Source organism: Lycium barbarum, chromosome 6 (assembly GCF_019175385.1).
Source record: "Lycium barbarum isolate Lr01 chromosome 6, ASM1917538v2, whole genome shotgun sequence".
NCBI lineage: Eukaryota > Viridiplantae > Streptophyta > Magnoliopsida > Solanales > Solanaceae > Lycium > Lycium barbarum.
In genome coordinates, this window is record NC_083342.1 from 109,269,702 (window position 1) to 109,280,528 (window position 10,827).

At 32.7% G+C, this 10,827-nt stretch overlaps 2 long non-coding RNA genes across 2 annotated transcripts; one reads left to right on the top strand and one right to left on the bottom strand.

The window, feature by feature from the left end:
• Window positions 1–4,572, top strand: LOC132645390 (uncharacterized). The gene is made up of 3 exons (XR_009584095.1): window positions 1–623; window positions 1,087–2,975; window positions 4,046–4,572. It is a non-coding gene; the product is annotated as an uncharacterized LOC132645390 (long non-coding RNA).
• A 729-nt stretch (window positions 4,573–5,301) lies between these two features.
• On the bottom strand, window positions 5,302–7,874 carry LOC132645391 (uncharacterized). Its single transcript, XR_009584096.1, has 2 exons — window positions 7,363–7,874; window positions 5,302–6,881 (listed from the first exon to the last, which is right to left on the bottom strand). It is a non-coding gene; the product is annotated as an uncharacterized LOC132645391 (long non-coding RNA).
• Between the last annotated feature and the right edge of the window lie 2,953 nt (window positions 7,875–10,827).

Consider the following 10,827-nt stretch of genomic DNA (forward strand, 5'->3'; position numbering starts at 1 on the left):
CGTGGTGCAGTATTCTCATTTTTTTTTTCCTCCAGCTGATTTTTTGCTTTTTCCTTTATTATACTAGGTTTATTAATTAAAAAATGAGATTAAGATAAATCTCCCTTTTGTCTTTTCAGAATTTTAGGTTATGCTTTATGATTCTCTTTTTGAGATTTTCAGGTTCTCTTTCCTGCTTGGTTGATCTTTCATGTTCTTTATATTCTCTATAATCAATTTTCTGCTTAAGTTTATTAGAAATCAAATTTGCATTTCTGCCTTTTGTTGACCAGTTTGTGAGATTCAATTAATCTTGAACTGGCCCTTTCAACAATCTTCTATATCCAATCTTTCAACTTTGCGGTCTTCCTCTTGGAGGATTAATTTTAGTTTGACATTCAGTTGGACTTTTCCAAAAATAAGTCTAGCGGTTCTATGAGACAAAAACATTCTAGGCCCTTCCACTCCTTCGTTTGTACTACCAAAGGCACGTACAACAAAATGGAGTAAAGAGAAAGCAAAAGCCATACCATCGGAAAATTCCCTTTGTTTTTAAACACTGTAATTTCTGATTAGTATCTGTCACTTCGTTGCATTAAGATTGACAATGCCTGTTTGAAAGTTCAAACAACACCGACGTTATGGTAAGACACCTTTTTGCTGGAATCTTTTTAATTTTATTTGTTCTGTCAATTTATTTCTGTGTCGAGGTAGTTTGAGGTTAATGATATGATTTTTCGTTTATATGCACGAATTTGAGAGTTTAAAATTTAGAGAATATATATATATAAAGCAGGGCAACAGGTCCGCTGACGCGGCGCAACACAAACACAGGATTCTCATTTAACTTTTTTCTTAGATTTTTGGCTTTTTCCTTTATTATACCCGGTTTATTAATTTTAAAAAATGAGAAAAAATAAAAAGTATATCTCAAACTCAGGGGGGAGTATCAAAAGGTTGCGGAGAAAACCGATTTGTAATACAGTTGCTTGCCCCAAATGGATGTTTATATTATACCTAGCTTTTCATAGAAGACTACTAACCAAGGATAGGCTGGCTGGATGGGAATGTGTGGAAGATGTAACTTGTGTGCTATGTGATGCTTAGGTGGAGACAATAAACCACCTGCTTTTTAGCTGCACAGTCTCAGCTCAGATCTGGCAAAAGATCCTTAAAAGGATCAATATCCATAGACAAGCGCAAACATGGAATGAAGAAATGAGGTGGGCTATTGATCAATATCGAGGAAAACAACTAGCAGCTGAGATTTATAGGATGGCGCTAGCTGGGACTGTTTACTACATATGGCAGGAAAGGAATCATAGAATTTTTCAAGGGAAGATTAGAGATATTGCAACACTTGTGAGGCAGAGTGTTCAGGAAGTACATATCAGGGGAAGATTGAAACCAAGACTGGCCATGCTGCTGAATTCTATTAATTTCTATCCACAGTGAAGCTTGACTTGTATACATATGTTAGTGATGCTCTGAAGCTTATGTTTTGATAGAGTAGCTTGGACTAAGAGGTAGTAGTTATGCACAGAACTGGGGACTGTTCAGATTCTGTTTTTTTGCTTTGTAATTCTCACTTGGTAATAAAATCATTTATTTACCAAAAAAAAAAAAAAATAGAAGAGAAAAAATAAGAGGAAAGATGCCCTTTATTGCCCTACATGGGAGCTACCAAAACCATGTGACCCGTTTCATGTAGTTCAGAAGATTTGTCTTGCATCTGATGCATAAAATCTGCTTTTGACACAATTTCCATTATAGCTTACAGGCCATAATTTACATATCACTTTGATATCATATATGTGAGAAGGGTTACCCTCCAATATCTATTTTCCAGAAAATTTCAGGAATATATATAAGTATTTCTTTCGTGAGTGAAAATCATGATATAAAGGTGGTGTAATGGTTGTTGCCTTCATCAGTAGAAATTTCACCACTCAATTGTTTGGCTCTTTTCCCATCTCTATTACTTTATATTTATTATTGTAATAGAGGAAGGCAGTGAAGAGTTATTAGGCAATGAGTTTGCCTTTGTTTTTGCTTTATTCTCTTCTCTTTTTTTCCCCTTTGTGTTTCTTCATTAGCCAGTGAACTGACTCTAAGACCAAACAATCCACAAAGGAGAAGATTCAATACTCCGATAACAGAGTGATGAATGCGGAGTGCCTTCCTCGATTTTTTCTTGAAGTTCCGTAGCAGAAAAATGCAACATCAAAGGATGCTCATGATATTATGAATAATCTTCACGGTCTTAAGATCCACAATATTTCCTGTCGGAGCGCTCTTCATCTTGACGCATTTGCCAAGTATCTTTTTGCTCCAGAACCATCTTCAACACCGCTATCAAAATTGCAGCAGGAATTCAATTAGTTGATATAAAGTTGGTAACTTCCGTTTTCCAAATTTCATCAATAGCAAAAAAGTGTGTCTCTTCTGAATTTTCCGATTCAAAATTTCTGCTTCAAATATGATATTCTTCACTTTTTATTTATCTCTTGATTGTTTTCCTTAAACTGTGCAGACGATTTTGGACTATGTTTTTAGTAGATGCTGTCACTAGTATTTCAAGATTTTGGTCATTTGGCTTCACTTTCTTGTAGATTTGATAACAAAGTAGAAAAGAAGCTAATTTTACAGTATTGCATATGAGTTAGCCAAAATGTATAATCTATATCTATATAAAGCAGGGACATAGTGAGGCGCTCTCATAAGCAGATATTCCTATTTATTTTTACTCTCAATTTTTTGGCAATATATATTCCTTATTTTTTTTAAAATCCCGCGCTTTAATAATAAAAAATCTATCGCGTCTTCAGTTACAGAAAAATGAAAAGACGCGTCTTCATTGTGGCTTTTCACTCCTTCTCCCTCCTCTTTCTCCCTGCCAACATTAACTTCGCTCCTCCATTCACGATTCTGCTCCATGGTTATCACTGTTGGTGCCAGAGCGGAACGACGCCACCAATGCCCCGCTCCTAAACAAGGTGCCTGGTTCTTAACTCTCTTTCAATTCTTCGACTTTAATTTGTCAAAATAAAATTCACTATCTTTGCAATAACAGTTTCATGTCAAATTCTTACTGGATTTGGTCTGGCGGACGGATACCAAAACCTAGGATTCGTTCTTTTACTTTGTAAGCATAAATTACTCTCAGAAATGTAAAGAATATCTCTTCTTATAGGTTGTCTTCGAAAGTTTAAACATTTTTTCCTCTCAAGGTTTATGGATACTAAACACTCTCCCTCGTGATATCTTTTTCCTATATTTTCTGCTTTCTTATGGAAATATAATCAGTGATGCACCTTGCTGCTTCCTTATCTCTTCAGATCACATCTTTTTAAATCTGTCAGTGCTTTCTTGACACCTCTTCTGCTGCGTTATAGGATGTGCTATGAATTTTGATATGGAAAAGTTTCAAAATGCTCCTTTCAGCAGTATTCAGTTTGCTTTATGCCATTATGCAAATCTTTTTAAAATGTGGATGTAAAGGAGGTCTTTAATAAATGAAAAAGTAAAGTTCTGATTAATATAGCAGTAGCTTTAATTTCAGCAGTTCTTGAGTGGTTGGTCATTATTTTTCCTTTTATTAGTGGTGATTTCACCTACTTACAAAGTTTATCCAATATTGCTAATTGCAAGTTCCATCATTACTTTGTTTGAGATTGCATCATGTTCTTGGCAAGGAAAGAGCCTGATTTTATTGAGATTTAATCTGCTTTAATTAGAAGTTGAAGATTTGATCCAAACTCCTAATCATTACTCTTCAACAACACATGAATGCCATCATGTTCCTCCTCTCACTTTTTTTTTTTAATTTTGTGTTTGAATTGAGTTGATAAATTTAAACCTTCTATTGATGATTTATATTTGACTATATGTTGTCTCTCACTACTTTCCTCCTCTCCTCTGTTGTTTGTTTTTTCAAAAAATAAAAATAAAAAAATTCCCCCACTCTCCTCAAGGCTTATGTCCCTATGTTTTTGTATAAGGTTATTTTATCGTATATTGATATTCTTGCTCTTAATATTATTGACGTCTTTATGTTTCACGACAGTAGCAAACATAGGAAAGGTTCAACTGGTGCCAGAGGCATATGCAGGGATGAAAATGGATATATGACCACGGTGTATAATTGATTCCCCTCTTAATAGATGCAGTAGCGTTATGGCTGAAGTTAGAGAAATTTTTGTTGGGATAAAATTGTATATAGAATAAGGCAAATCAAGTAGCGGATGCTTTGGCTAAGTGAAGTATTGACAACTAAAGTCTTATTCTCCATTCCAGCGACGATCTGCCTCAAAGGGCTAGGGGCTTATATAGACTTGATTTAATCCAGATGGCCTCTTTCCGACATAAGCACAAGACCTACATTTTTTGTGAGCTTTCTCTGTTGTACATATAAGAAGGATTATACCTTTGTATTTTTGCTAACTGTAGGTAGGCTTAAATTATTTTCTTTAGTAGTCAGAGGTAAGGATATGTATATCCCATAACGTCTTTTGGTGTATCTCTCTCAACGTTGAATGAAACCCAGGTGCTCTGGGAACAATTGATTCAAAAAGAATTCTCTGAGTTGTGGTTTATCTATCTATATAACAGAATATTCACATTTTAATGTAAGGAATCGTCTCAAGGATGGCTGCCATCTTTTGACCTTTGATATCCATTATTTATGGGTCAGTGTAACTTTTCAAATTCCATATTTATGGAGGAAAAAAAACATCTCTATAGTTTTCATATTCAGTCATGCTTCATGCTTGAACTTTTTATGACCGCGCTTGTACACTAGTTTCAAAATAAAACACGAAAATTAAAACGCAGAAAGTATGACTCCATGTTTTGGACTTTTGATACCATTAAGTTATTTTTTCCCAATTACGCCCTCCGTTATTTTTAGTTGTCCATGTTGGCGCACCGCAATAAATAAAATGACATATTTATCATATCACTCCTAACTATTACTTAAATCATTTAAATTATTGAAATCAATCAAACTTACTTTAAGAGTTGTGTAGCCATTAATAATTTATTGATGTTTTCAACTCAATAATTAATAGTAATAAATATAAAATAGATATGAAATAGTAAATTATCTCTTGATTTTTTAAATAAAAAAAGTAAAAGTGAACGTGTATACTAGACAAGTAAAATGGACGGAAAAGTAATTAACAAATCTTAAAAGGAAATAGTCAACGAGACAGTAAAATTATTATTACTCCCAGTTAATTAAGGGGAGGAACAGAGAATTCATGAAAATCAAGCAAACCTTTGTGTGCAAGTTTTTGTGTGTTTGTTTGTGGAAAATGAGGAAAGCAAAAGCAAAAAGGCAACGTACAGCCTCCACTTTTATTGATTTGCTAAGTCAAAAAGATTCCATCTCCACAAACAGTATTCCGTATCAGTCACTGTTCATACATTTTCTTAACACTACCCCTTGCTAGTTGAGCATTATAAATGACTTCACAAGTCTACCTGTTGGTTGTTGCTCAGACTAGATGAATGACAGTTATTGGAGTATACAATTAAGATACGCATAGTTCCCACTTCCTTTCTTTCATTCACTAATTTCAGGTCCACATAACTGCAGAATCTACCATCACAAACTCGAAATTACTGAGTTTTCATTTTGCAAATCCTAGCCTAAAATGAAATTGAAATGCAGATAGGGACTAGAGATATCCAGTTTCCTATTCTTTCGTATTATGACCGACGTTTATCTTTCTTCTACTTTCGGTTTTGCATTGATGCTGTCCTTCTCAATTTTCTTTTTAGGACAACTTGTAATATTCATATTCCAGTGATATTATAAAAAACAATTAAACTATCCAATATTCATATTCCAATGACGTTATAAAAAACAACAAAGTTATCCAATATTCATATTCCAATGACATTATAAAAAACAACTAAGTTATCCAATATTCATATTCCAATGACATTATTTAAAAATAAAAAATTATGTCATAAAGTATCTCCCTGATTTTCATCTAAACGAGGAAAAAAGAGGTGGTAGAAAAACGAATAGTGCACATTGCTCCGATTGTCTCAAGTCTATAGACTACATCAGAAGTGAGAATACTAGTATTATAATTTTAGAAAATTAAATTTTTAACTAGTAGTTTTAAAAGTACAATGTGTGTGTCACCCTAAAGATTGAATCCATCAAATTTCAATTTGAAATGTATCCTGCTCTATCTTGTAGGAGAATGTGAGTGTCATACATGGCCGAGGAAGAGGAAAAACAAGTTACGTACTACATTTATTTAGCACTTCTGCAGAATATATTCAAATCAAGCACCGTGTTTTATAAGTCTTACAGAAAGCTCTCCCTTTGTGACCTACCAAACAGTGTTTCTCCTTTTCTGTGTTTTCCTTGAAGATGGAATTAGAAAAAGCAATGAATTCTAACAAGAAAGTAATTTTGTTTTCTTTCTCACAGGCAAGAGGTAGTAAGTAAAAAGGCCTATATTCACATTAGAAAGACATAACATCTCGTTTAGCTACCAAATGTCAACAACATATATATACTATCTTTTCTCTCTCTTTTAAGTATATCTATCTAACTTTTCAATGCCTTTAATTAGCTGTCTTTCCAGCCAATTGTTTTAACCTAATTTATCAAGGAATTGACCTCATAAACTAAGATGCTATGTCAAAAGAGATTCCATATATGCAAGTTGCAAAAAGCGTTTCTCCATGTAAAAAAAGTAATTTTTTAATTTACAGTATATAATCATTACTGCAAAAGGCTCGTTTCAGTTCCCATCTTCTGAAAATCTCAACCTAATACTTAAGCGCATCTGTTTTAGTTTTTCCAAGTTTAAGAGGAAGCCTTTACCTTGAAGCCAATAATTGTACCAAGCTGCTTAAATCTAAAGCAGTAGTCTCTTCTGTAACACACAACTTTACGGATTAAAAAAGATTAAACAAAAAGTATTCGTGGAAAAACCACAATCTCTAACAAACCTTGCTGTCTAGAGAGAGAGAGAGAAAAGTATTTGTGGAAGAAAGGGTTTTTAAAGAAAGTTTAAAAGCAATAATTACCAGATCTGAATGTTTGCAGAAAGAGGGAGTAAAAAGCCATCATAACTACAATCATAACACACCATGACTATATATATATATATATATAAACAAGCATACGTTACTGTCCAAAGAAACACAGATCAGGCCAAAAAAAGTAAGTAATGATGATAACTTTTTCCAGGTTGGGATTTGTAACCAAAAACAAACCTAAAGTCAAGATTTTTCATCATTACACCAATCTACACATAAATAAACAAAAAAGAATAGATTTACAAACGGACAAACAATAATAGATTCAGAGAAAATCAACGAAATACAAAACAAAACAAGTAGTAGAAGCCTTACCACTGAATACTATAGAAACGGATAATGAAAAAGATGAAATCTGATGAATGAGTGAGCAATATCTTTGAGGGGAATGAAGCCTGGTCCGACGACACCAAAAACATGATTCAACAATATGGATCTATGAATAAGATATAGATCTATAAAAAGGTTTGAATAAGAATTTGATTCCTCGAGCCAGACAACATTCCCCACAATAGAAAAGCCCCCCTTGAAGATGCTGTGTTATTATGTTTATGATATTCTCTGTATATATATATATTTGTTGTACCATATTTATCCCCCAAAACTCTCGCCTATCTTTAAGGGGGGAAGCTGGACTGAGTAGAGAAAGATGAAAGGGATAGAGATTAAAGAGTGTGTTTGTGTGTGTGATGATGAAGAGAATGATTTGTTGGGTAAAAAAAGAAGAGTTGAAGGTTAATAGGACAAAAGTAAGGGGCAGAGTCTGACTCTACCAGCTGTGGGGGTTTCTTGAAATGACCACGAACCCCCCATGCAGATGACCTAATTCTTTCTATATCAAAATTCTAATAATGTGATATACTATTGATTAACAATATCTTACTACTACGTAATACTATATGATATTTCAACATCACTATTTGATTTCCTAGAAAATAATTACTCCTTATGTGGGACGGTTGCTATTATCTAGATACTTTCAAATATAGAATTCAATGACCCAACTGTAATTTCAATATGAATTTAAATAAATGTTTATATTTGAAAATTACATATAGATACTTTATTTGTTCGCCTTGTTTGATAGTACTGTTTTCCTATTAGTCCAATCCAAAATAATAATGCATTCCTATATTTTCTTAATGATAAGCTTTTACAGTTGTACAGATACTATGACATGTTTAAATTTTGTGTCAAGTAAAACTATGACAAACAAAGTGAAATGAAGAAATATAAAAGTTAAAATATTTAAGAAAATTACTACTCCTTAAGAAAACCATGGTCAAAGAAGAATTTCCTTAACTCCGCCAATTAATAATTAATCCACATGAATTGAAACGGGATGAGTAATCAAATTTGATCTACTCTCAAAATAAATTGGATTGGAGTCAAACGTTTAGCTAATAACTACGTTCCTGAAATCATAATCAGTGCTGAGTGCTGACTGAGTAAACGAGGAGGTCAACATAATAACTGCTACAAATATGAACACAAGAACAGGCCATCAAATTTGGTATTATGAGACAAATGATTAATGATTTTACCACCTCTCTAAAACCCTATACTAAAACGCTTTTCTTCTACAAAAGTATACCAGATGAATCTAAGAAGAGTTATGTAACTAGCTATATGTAGCTGATTTTACTTGGTCAACAAAGACTAAAAGACCTCGTTTTTAGGGAAAATAACACTGTACTAATTACACAGTAATATGTTCGATTTGATGATGAGTGAGTGATGATTATCAGTGAGAATTTATGAAATGAAAGTGTGTGTGTGTGAGAGAGAGGAAAAAGGTACATGCAGAAATTAATGAGGGCACACAAGTGAGTCAGAAGAGTGGTTGAGTTGTTGAGATACCCGATAATAATGGAGAAAAACATAAAATTTAACCTCAAATGTTTGTCATGAGTTGTCTTCTTGTTGGTACTCCTATATGACCATGGGTTTATACCCCATAATAGTTCAACTTCATACTATATAATATCGGCTTGAAAATTGAAATAATATCAGAACACATACACTTTACATGTTAAAGTTGTACTCCCTCCATTTTAAATGTAAAAACTAAAATGTATATCACAAAATTTGAGTAGACACAAATTTTAAGAAGAAGGAACGATTTTTGAAAAATACTCTATATGACTATAAGTATATTTTATATTTGTATGATTATAAAACTTTTAAAACTTATGATTTTAAAATTCAATCACATTTATGTAACTATAGATGTTTCTCATAATTAATGGTCAATAGACTCTTAAGTTAAATTGTTTCAAATTTAGAAACTATTTGCTCTGTCCAAATTTATGTGAAGGAATGTACGAGGATCAACTATGAAGTTGGGTATAAAATCTTCAATCTTGTAAAAAAAAAAAAAAAAAATTACATATATTTGAAAAATACAAGCCAACATAGCTAATGGTTTAATTTTTTTTTAAATAGTTTTAAAATATTATTGAAAAAAAAAATGTTTAACTCTCTAAATAATAACATCTTCACATAAATCTGGAAGGAGGAAAGTAATATTATTCTTTCTAAAAGAAATTTAAAACTAATATTATCACATAAATTGATAGGAGGAATACTTCAATATTGTTGAACGAGGATTATTAGAGTGTAAAGGAGTGCTTAATTCAGGACCACCACAATTAGCAATGCTCTTGAATTCTCCACATTATGTACGTACTTTCGCCGGTTTAATTCAGGACCACCACAATTAGCAATGCTCTTGAATTCTCCACATCATGTACGTACTTTCACCGGTTTAAAACGTTTGTCTTACTTTTCTTTTTAGTTTAATTAAAAATATATATATTTTTCCTTTTTTTGCAACTAATTAATTTTAACTTTCTACATAACATGTTTAAGATCACAAAACTAAAGGATGTTTTGGTATATTAAATATATCTTTAAATAACAACTCAAGATTTACAAAAAAAAATTGCTTTATTAAATTTCGTGTATAATTAAAATTAGAAACATTTTAAAACGGAAGGAGTATAAGCTTTTGAATATTAGTAACTCTCGAAGAAAGAAAAAAACTACAAAGTGCGTATATTTGACTAGAGAAAAGATGAATGAAGTAAAAGAGTTAGAAAGGGGACCCTCGTTTGGCGCGTCCTTTTAGCATAGGCGAAGAAGTCGAGGAGGAAGACCGACAGACTAGGTCAGGCCTCTATCTCTTTCTCTCTGTCTCTTTTTCTCCATTACCTTCATTTCTTTTTTTCCCAACCTTCAAAAATTGAATGCATTTTGCATTTATTATTTTATTCAATACAAGTGTTTTGAGGATAGAGAAACTGCCCAAAATATGTTGACGAGTATTTACTACGGCGTATTGAAAAAGAACGGGGACACAGTTGGAAAAATGAAACGAATTTTGGCTAGGGAAAGTTACATGTTGAACCAAATGCGATGTAAGGGTTCATCAGTCCATTGGGATCGTTTGGTAGGAGGGATAAGTTATCCATGTAGATGGGATTGGGTGGGATGAGATGGGATAACTAATCTCACTCTCTATGTGGGGAACTTATGTCATCTCTTATCCCATGTAGATGAGATTGGATGGGATATCAAATAAGTTATCCACCTACCAAATATAAGATTAATTTCAATCCCATTAAATTAATACGTCAATCTCATCCTATCCATCCTACCAAACGACCCGTGATGGTGGTAGAAATAAAGAGCTTGTTTTGTTATCTTATCATGCTAATTGATGAAAATTTTGATAAGTCTTATTAATTGAACAATACACGTAAGTTCTGATAATTTATT